Source organism: Carlito syrichta, unplaced genomic scaffold, assembly GCF_000164805.1.
Source record: "Carlito syrichta isolate Samal-C Ts95f unplaced genomic scaffold, Tarsius_syrichta-2.0.1 Scaffold314781, whole genome shotgun sequence".
NCBI lineage: Eukaryota > Metazoa > Chordata > Mammalia > Primates > Tarsiidae > Carlito > Carlito syrichta.
In genome coordinates this window covers 422046-431331 of record NW_007258877.1, presented here as the reverse complement: position 1 = coordinate 431331, position 9286 = coordinate 422046, and the positions used below count along the sequence as shown (strand labels likewise).

Genomic DNA, 9286 nt, shown 5'->3' with positions numbered 1-9286 from the left:
GCCTGACCCCGGGAGTTCAAGACCAGCCCGGGCAACTTGGCGAGACCTCATCTCTACAATAAATCAAAAATCAGTCAGGCGTGGTAGCGCACGCCTGTAGTTCCAGCTACTTGGAAGGCTGAGGAGGAAGGATCGCCGGAGCCCAGTGGGTGGAGGCTGTGGTGGCTGGGAGCGGCCACTGGACTCCAGTCTGGGTGACAGAGTGAGACTTCAACTCAAAATACAAAAAAACAAAAAAACTCCTTCTATTATTCTGTCATGTCTTCTTTTGGGTTCTTTTCATTTCTTGGATTTATATTCCTATTAACCTATTCTACAACGTGAAGCATTTCTTCAGTGTTTCCTCTCATTCTTTGACCTTGGTTATCTTTTCAGTGGAGTAGGTGGAATGAGCCTTTCCTCCCTCCTTTCCTTTCTCCCTCCCTTTCTTCCATCCTTCCTTTCTTGCTTATTTCCTTTTTAAAAAAACCCTGTAATATATGAGCTGAGTTTAATGTCATTTCTTTTCATCATTGACAGTCTATGTTACTCTGAGTTAGAGGCGTGGCCATCTTCCAATCGTGTCTGCTTATCCGTTTCTTCCTTTAAACTACAGTGTCAGGAAGGAACATCTGTGTCCCATCCATTTTTGCAAAGCCCATAGGAAGGGCGGGGGCAGGAGAAAAGATGGATTGAGGTTGTCTTCAGACTTTCCATGAAATTTTGACTCTCTCTCCCTCTTCTGAGATTGTGTTTCATGCTAAGAGTCTCTTCATCTGAGGTGTAAACAATCCTGTGTTAGACACTCTTGGACTTTGGCTCATTTTTCCAACTTATTGCATACTCAGAAGATGTCACACCTCTGTTGATCTCTTTCACCAGTTTCTCTCGCAAGGTGGTTCCCATTGTGTTACCCATTTCACTGTTGTCGTAGATTGTTTGCTCTTTCCATCCTACATGGCCTTTGCCATGTGGCTTTGCTGTTTTCCCATCAACAAGGGGAGTCTGATTCCCCCTCCCTAAAGTGTAGGCTAGGCTTGTAACTTGCATTGACTGATAGAACATGGCAGGAGTGACACTGTGCAATTAATCAGGGTGTCCTTAAGAGGCCTTGTGGCTTTCGGACTTACACATCCAAAGCGAGAGGTTGGCAGCATCTAAAAGACTTCTGGATGGATGTGACTTTCAAGGCTTAGAGTGAATCCAGTAAGAACAGGCAGCATCCTGCACTGAATCCAACAAACAGGAGCTTTAGGTAGTGGGTATAACTGCATATGCAACCTTTTCTTATGCACCCCACCCCACTTTGACCCCGTCTTCCTTCCCTGACTTTTTAAACTGGACCAAAGATGGAAGGACCTTGCAGACCCTCTTTTGGCTTAAGATGGAAAAGCTGTTTCTTTGAAAGTTGCCAAATGTGTCATATTGTTGTATCTAAAAGAATTGTCATTTCTGTGCTGTCTCTTGGGGAAAAAAAAAAAAAGTGGTTACAAGGCAGAGTGGAAGGACATGTTGACAGCATAAATTAAAGTTCTGGGCCTGGTGCCAGTGCCTCACACCTGTAGCACTTTAGGAGGCGGAGGCTGGAGGATTGCCAGAGTCCAGCAGTTTGAGACAAGCCTGGGCAACTTGGTGAGACTTTGTCTCTATGATAAATCATAAAATTAGCTGGAGATAGTGGCATGGCCCTGGAATTCCAGCTATTTGAAAGACTGAGACAGAAGGATCGCCCGAGCCCAGCAGGTCGAGGCTGTGGTATCCATGACCTTGGCCTGCACTTGGACACAACAAAACAAAGAAAAACACAAATGTCCTTGATTGTAGATGGGGAATTTGTGAGTTTCTTATGAACATGTTTTACAGTAATAATAAGTACAGCAGCAGTAAATGCAACTGTCACTTTAGAAACATTATTTATTCTATAAATGTAGGCATTGGATAAAATTGAACTTAGGAAATGCCTGTAGTCACTTGTTAGATTCCAACTCTAAACTAAGGTGTTGTTCCCCCTCTGCTGACCAGTCTGAGAATTGTTCAGTTTGGGAGAGTAACCAGGACAGCGAGGGTAAGAATGTTCCAAGTATGATACAACACTCCTGTCATGACAATGTAGGTACTTCTGTTCATCAAAATATTTCCAGTAAAGATGCCAAGCTCCCTTAGCCATTTTATGAAATCATTCATTCACTTCCATTTCTTTCTTTTTAAATTGACAGATGACAAAGTGTATATATTCATGGTGTACAATGTGATGTTTTGATGCATGTATACATTTGATATATGTAAACATTGTGGGATGATTAAAAGCAAATGCTTTCATTTCTTAAAATGAACATACAATTTATTTGGATATACTTCTTTCTTCAACAACCTTTATTTAACTCTTTTTTTTTGAGTTGGAGTCTCACTGTCGCCCAGGCTGGAGTGCAACGACATGCTCACGGCCACCGCAGCCTGGATCTGCTGGGCTCTTGTGATCCTTCCACCTCAGCTTTCCAAGTAGCTAGTATTTAACTCTTAATACGCACTGCTGTGCTAAACACTGGGGTTTCAAAGATGACGTTGGACCCAGGTTTGATATCTGATTTAGGGACATAGACATCGACATCAAATATATTAAAGTCATAAATGTCACAGAAACCAGTTATGTATTACAATATAAGAATCAGCATATAAAGGAGGCAGTAAAGTGATTCAGCAGGGGTAAAATTAATGCACTGGACTCTTGTTCTTAGAGCTCGCCAAGAAGAAATAATTTGATCATACATAGGCCCACAGGTATATTAATTGTCAAAGAACAGTCTCTCTCGATTTTTCCAGCTGGATTTTTAAAAAGCAGCTTTTCATTTCAAAATAATTACAGATTCACAGGAAGTTGTGGAGATGGTACCGAGGGGGCCCGTATCGCCCTTGTTTTGTTTCCCTGGAGAGTACATCATCAAAACCAGGCAGCTGACAACGTCATAAAGTATGTCATAGTTTTACATCATTTTAGCATATGCTTGGATTTGGTGAGTGTCACTGCAATCAAGATCTCACTTCTCACTGTCTGCTTCCACCAGCTCCAAATCCTGGCTACTGTTAATCAGTTAAAGGATGATTTTTTTTTTTTGAGTTGGAGCCTCACTCTGTCCCCCAGGCTGGAGTGCAATGGCACGCTCATGGTCACCGCAGCCTCGAACTTCTGGGCTCATGTGATTCTTCCGCCTCAGCCTTCCAAGTAGCTGGGACTACAGGTGCACACCAACACATCCAGCTGATTTTTAAAAATTATTGTAGAGACAAGGTCTTGTCAAGTTGTCCAAACTGGTCTTGAACCCCTGGGCTCAGGCAATCCTCTCACCTCTACCTCCCGAAGTGCTGGGATTACAGGCATGAGCCACTGCATCTGACTCCCAGCAACTGTTAATCTGTGAAACGATGTTGTTTGCACTGTCGATGACATCTAATAGAGACACAGACATGTAAATCAGATGCAGAAAATAAACCAAGACAACTTGTCATTTCAATGTTACATAAATGGAATTTCATGGTATGTGATCTTTTGAGATTGGCCTTTTTTCCCCCCAGTCATTGCTCTTTCCCTGTGACTAATCCAAATTGTTGCATGTATTATCAGTTTGTTGCTTTTTTTTTTTTTTTTAAACTGCTGAGTAACATTCTTGGTATGGATGCAATACAGTTTACAGTTTGTTTAATCATTCACCCATTATAGGACATTTGGGGTTATTTCCAGTTTTTTTTTTAGATGGAGTCTCACTCTGTCACCCAGGCTGGAGTGCAGTGCCACACTCAGGCTACCCAGTCAACCTGCTGGGCTCTGGCAATCCTTCTGCCTCAGCCCTCCAAATAGCCGGAATTACAGATGCACCCTACCACGCCCAGCTAATTTTTGAGTTATTATAGAGATGAGGTTTCTGAAGTTGCCTAGGCCATTCTCGAACACATGGGTTCAGGCAATCCCCTCACCTGGCCTCCCAAAGTGCTGTAATTACAGACTTGAGCCACCATGCCTAGCTAATCATTGTTTTTACCGGTTACTTAATATTCCGTTACATATGAACTATAACTTAAAACATTATGCAAATATCACGAGTTCTTTCTTTTCTTTTTGGAGTCAGTCTCACTCTGTTGCCGAGGCTAGAATGCAGTGGCACGCTCACAGCCGCTGCAACCTTGACCTGCTGGGCTCAGGCAGTCCTTCAGCCTAGCCTTCCAAGTAGCTGGTATTACAGTCCCGCCCTTCCACACCTGGCTAATTTTTATTTATTGTAGAAATGAGGTCTCACCAAGTTGCCCAGGCTGGTCTCGAATTCTTGGGCTCAGGCAATCCACTCACCTTGGCCTTCCAGTTTTGATCTGTTGCATTTCCGGCTTCCATCTGCTATGAAAAATTATGTGCAGCTTTTTGTGTGGGCATAAAGTTTTCGTTTCTCTGGGTTAAATGTCCAGGAGGACGATTTGTAAGACTGTCTTGTAAATTAATGTTAGAGTCACTGTGAGAACCTGCCAGTTTTTCAGAGTACCTGTAACATTTTACGTCACCACCAGAAGTATATGAAACTTAGTTTTGCCTCATTCTTGCCAGCATTCCATGTTGCCACTATTTTTCATTTTTGTTGTTTTGATGGATGCGAAGCGGTATTTCACAGCTATCATAATTTGCATTTCTCTGTTGGCTAGTGATGTTGAATATGTTTTCATCTGCTTATCTGACATTTTTATATCTTCTTCTGTGAAATCATGTCTTTTGCCTGTTTTCTAAGTGGATAGTTTAATTTTTTACTGCTATATTTTGAGAATTTTTATAAATTCTAGACGTGATTAGATACATGGCTTGCAAATATTTCTTCTTAGTCTGTAGCTTGTCTTTTCACCTCTCTATGGGGTCTTTTTCAAGACAAATGTTTTTAATGTCAATGAAGTCTAATTTATCGATTATTTTTCTTTTATGAATCATTCTTTTGTTGTCAGGTCTAAGAACTCTTCACCAAACCCTAGGTTCTGAAGATTAACAGTTATGCTTTCTTCTAAAATTTTATAGTTTACATCTTAATTTTAAATCTTCGAGGCCGGGCATGGTGGCTCATACCTATAATCCCAGCACTTTGGGAGGCGGAGGCAAGAGGATTGCCTGTGCCCAGGGGTTTGAGACCAGCCTGGGCAACTTGGCGAGACTTCATTTCTACAATAAATAAAAAAATTAGCCGGGCATGATGGCACATGTCTGTAGCTCCAGCTACTTGGAAAGCAGAGGCGGAAGGATCACCTGAACCCAGCAGGTCAAGGATGTGATGACTGTGTGAGTGTGCCACTGTACTCCAGCCCGGGCAACAGAGTGAAACTCCAACTCAAAATAATAAATAAATATGTAAGTAAATAAACAAATAAATAAATAAAATCTTTGATCCCCAAATTCAAGTTATGTGTGAGGTTTAGGTCAAGGTTCACAGTTTTTGCTTTGGCTTCCTATGTTAAAAAGGCTATCATTGCTCCATGGCAATGTTTTTGGACCTTTGTCAAGAACCAACTGGGTGTATCTTTGTGGGTCTACTTCTGGGTTCTCTAGTTTCTTCCATTAGTCTGTGTGACTGTTTTTCCACCAACACCATATTGTCTGTTTTCTATGTCTATATAGTTATTCTTGATACTGGGTAGAATGAGTCTTTCCACTTGATTCATTGTTTTCTTTCTTTTTTTTTTGTTGAGTTGGAGTCTCACTTCGTCGCCCAGACTGGAGTGCAGTGGCCGCTCCCGGCCACCGCAGCCTCGACCTGCTGGGCTCTGGCGATCCTTCTGCCTCAGTCTTCCAAGTAGCTGGAACTACAGGCGTGCGCTACCACGCCCGGTTAATTTTTTGATTTATTGTAGAGATGAGGTCTCACCGAGTTGTCCAGGTGAGTCTTGAACCCGTGAGTTTAGGTAATCCACTCACCTCAGCCTCCCAAAGCTCAGGATTACAGGCTGAGCCACTGAGCCTGGCGATTTGTTGTTTTCAAAGTTTTTTAACTAGCCTAGTTCCTTTGCCTCTTCATATACATTTTAGAATAATCTTTTCCTTATCAACAAAATATTTTGCTGAGATTTTTATAGGAATTGCAATAAACCTACATATCGGTTTGGGAAGAACTGACATCTTTACTATGTTGAGTTGTCCAATTCATGACCATGGTATGCCTCTCCCTTTATTTAGATCTTTGATTTCTTTCGCCAATGTTTTGTAGTTTTCAGCATTTTTTTAATTAGATTTACACCTAAGAATTTTGTTTAGCCTTGTGAGTGCTATTATATTTTAAATTTTAGTTTCCAAGTGCCCATTGCTAGTTACAGAAATACAATTAATTTTGGTACTAGAAGTTGTTTTTTTTTTCTGGTAGATTCTATGAGAATTTTGTACATAGTCAGGAAATCTGAAAATAGAGTTTTATTTTTTCCTTTCCAATCTGTATGCCTTTTTTTTTGAGTTGGAATCTCACTCCGTTGCCCATGCCAGAGTGCAGTGGCGTGTTTAGGGCCGCCCCAGCGTTGACCTGCTGGGCTCCGGTGATCCTTCCACCTCAGCCTTCCAAGTAGTTGGAACCCAGGAGTGTGCCACCACTCCTGACTCATTTTTGATTTATTGTAGAGACGAGGTCTTACCATGTTGCCCAGGCTGGTCTCGAACCCGCGGGCTCAGGCAATCCTCTTGCCTCGGCCTCCCAAAGTACTGGGATGACAGGTTGAGCCACCAAGCCCGACTTCTGTATAGGCATATGTCCTTTTCTTGCTTTGCTACACTGGCTAGAACTTCCAGTACCAGGTGGTGAGTGGACATCTTTGCCTTGGTTCTGATCCTAGCAGGGAAACATTGTCTTTCACCCCGAAGAATAATGTCAGCGATAGGGTTATTTTGGGGACGGATGTCAATATCTTCTATGGATAGAAACAAATTTATTCACTACCCTAAGGGTCAAATAACCCTACTTTAATTTTTCTTTAAGTTTTTCTGGCTACAAGTTTATTCTACACAAAATAATCTCCTCCAATTTTACTGAGGTGGCTGACCACGTCCATGACTAAATCCGCCTCTGAACTAGAACTTGGTTTCTGACCCAGCCCCAGACTCAGCTTTCTTGTCAATACCTGGGGCACAGCATTCCATCTGTAGGCGTCTCTGTCAGCTTCCCCTCTTGTGAATCTTGCAGGCCGTTCACCCTCCAGATCTTTGGGCCGGGGTCTGCCAGTCTCTGGACGGCTATGGAGCAGGGTGACTGGCACAAACTCAGGGGACAGGTAGAGGTAATCACGTAGATACTGGGATATGCTGTTTGGTAAGGTAACAGTAGAAATGTCTCCAGGCAAATTGTTCCTTCTTGTAGCCCGAAGACTTGAGAGACTGCATGGCCTTCATGACATGAAGGTTGGGCACATTCCTGTTGGCCATCTCTGGGTGCTTAGGCATAGGGACACACTTCTTGGCCACCATCACCCCCTCTTTAAAAAGGAGTTCATAGATGGCCATCTGATTCTTCTTGGGCATCAACATCACAGCGGCTGCAGGGTCCAGGGCTCTATTTAATTTTTCTTAATCAAATTAAATCTAAACACTGGTTATGTTTAATTACCATATCATATTTATACATAATTATGAATTTCACCTTGTAGCACTTATATAAAAAGAGGTTGTCATATTAATAATTAGCCAATCAATAACTTTAAAATATCTTTTAAAAATAAATTGTATTTTAAATACGTGGGGTACAATTCAGAGTTAGGTAATGTAAATGTTTGTTATGCAGGTACCCTTGTTGATGAGGTGTGCCCCCCCAGCAGTTTCCCACTACTGCCAATCCCTTTCTTTTTTGTTTTTTTGAGTTGGAATCTCACTCTGTCACCCAGACTGGAGTGCAGCGGTCGCTCCCGGCCACCGCAGCCTCGCCTGCTGGGCTCCGGCGATCCTTCCGCCTCAGCCTTCCGAGTAGCCAGAATTACAGGCGCGCGCTACCACGCCCGGCTAATTTTTTGATTTATTGTAGAGATGAGGTCTCGCCTGCCCAGGCGGGTCTCGAACCCGTGGGCTCAGGCAATCCACTCACCCCAGACTCCCAGAGGCGCAGAATTACAGGCTGAACCACCGAGCCCGGCGTTTTGTGAGTTATAGATGCTGGTCATTGTGACTGGAGTTAAGTGGTATCTCAGTGTGGTTTTCGTTTGCATTTCTTTGATGACTAGTGAGTGAGGCTGAGCATTTTTTCATGTATCTGTTGGCTGCTCATATGTCTTCTTTTGAGAAGTGTCTATTCATATCTTTTGCTCACTTTGTAATGAGGTTGTTTTTTCCTTTTCAGCACATTTGAGTTCCTTGTAGATCTTAGATGTTAGGCCTTTGTCGGATATACAGTTGGCAAATATTTTTTCCAATCAATAATAAATTAGGGTTAGGTATATAAGTTCATTATGCAGGTATCCACTCTGTCAATGGTTTCCTTGGCTTTGCAGAAGCTTGTCAGTTTGATGAGGTCCCACTTGTCTATCTTATCTCTTATGGCGTGGGCACTTGGGGTTTTGGTCAGGAATTGGTTGCCAGTTTCAATTTCCATAAGGGTGTACCTTGCATTTTCTAAGGTTCTCATAGTTTGAGATTTTACATTTAGGTCTTTGATCCATTTAGAGTTGATTTTTGTGTATGGTGATAGGTAGGGGTCTTGTTTTAATCTTCTGCATGTGTTCAGCCAGTTTTCCCAGCACCATTTGTTGAACAGGTTCTACTCTCCCCAGTGGTTGATGGTGGAGGCTTTGTTGAAATCATTTGGTTGAGAAATTGAGATTTTGCTTCTGGAATCTCCATCCTGTTCCATTGGTCTATATGACTGTTCTCGTACCAATACCAGACTGTTTTGATTATTGTAGCTTTATAATAAAGTTTAAAGTCTGGGAGTGTTATATCTCCCGCTTTGTTTTTCTTGCTGTGGATTAGTGCATAAATGAGCATTAGTGCTCATTTATGTTTCTATATGAATTCCTGTATTGTCATTTCCAGATTGGAAAAGAATACTGCTGGTAATTTAATGGGTATTGCATTAAATCTGTAGATTTCCTTGAGTAGGATGGACATCTTAACAATGTTGATTCTTCCAATCCATGAGCATGGAATATTTTTCCATTTGTTTGTGCCATCTTTGATTTCTTTGAGCAGTGTTTTTTAGTTTTCATTGTAAAGGTCTTTGACTTCTCTGGTTAGGAAGATGCCAAGGTATTTCATTTTTTGTGTGGCTATTGTGAATGGGATTGTGCTTTTTATGTGGGTTTCTGTTTATTGTTAGTGTAT

General features: G+C 42.0%; 1 pseudogene; it reads right to left on the bottom strand.

Moving 5' to 3' along the window:
* Nucleotides 1-7006: 7006 nt before the first annotated feature.
* LOC103274444 lies at nt 7007-7524 on the bottom strand (annotated as a pseudogene).
* Between the last annotated feature and the right edge of the window lie 1762 nt (nt 7525-9286).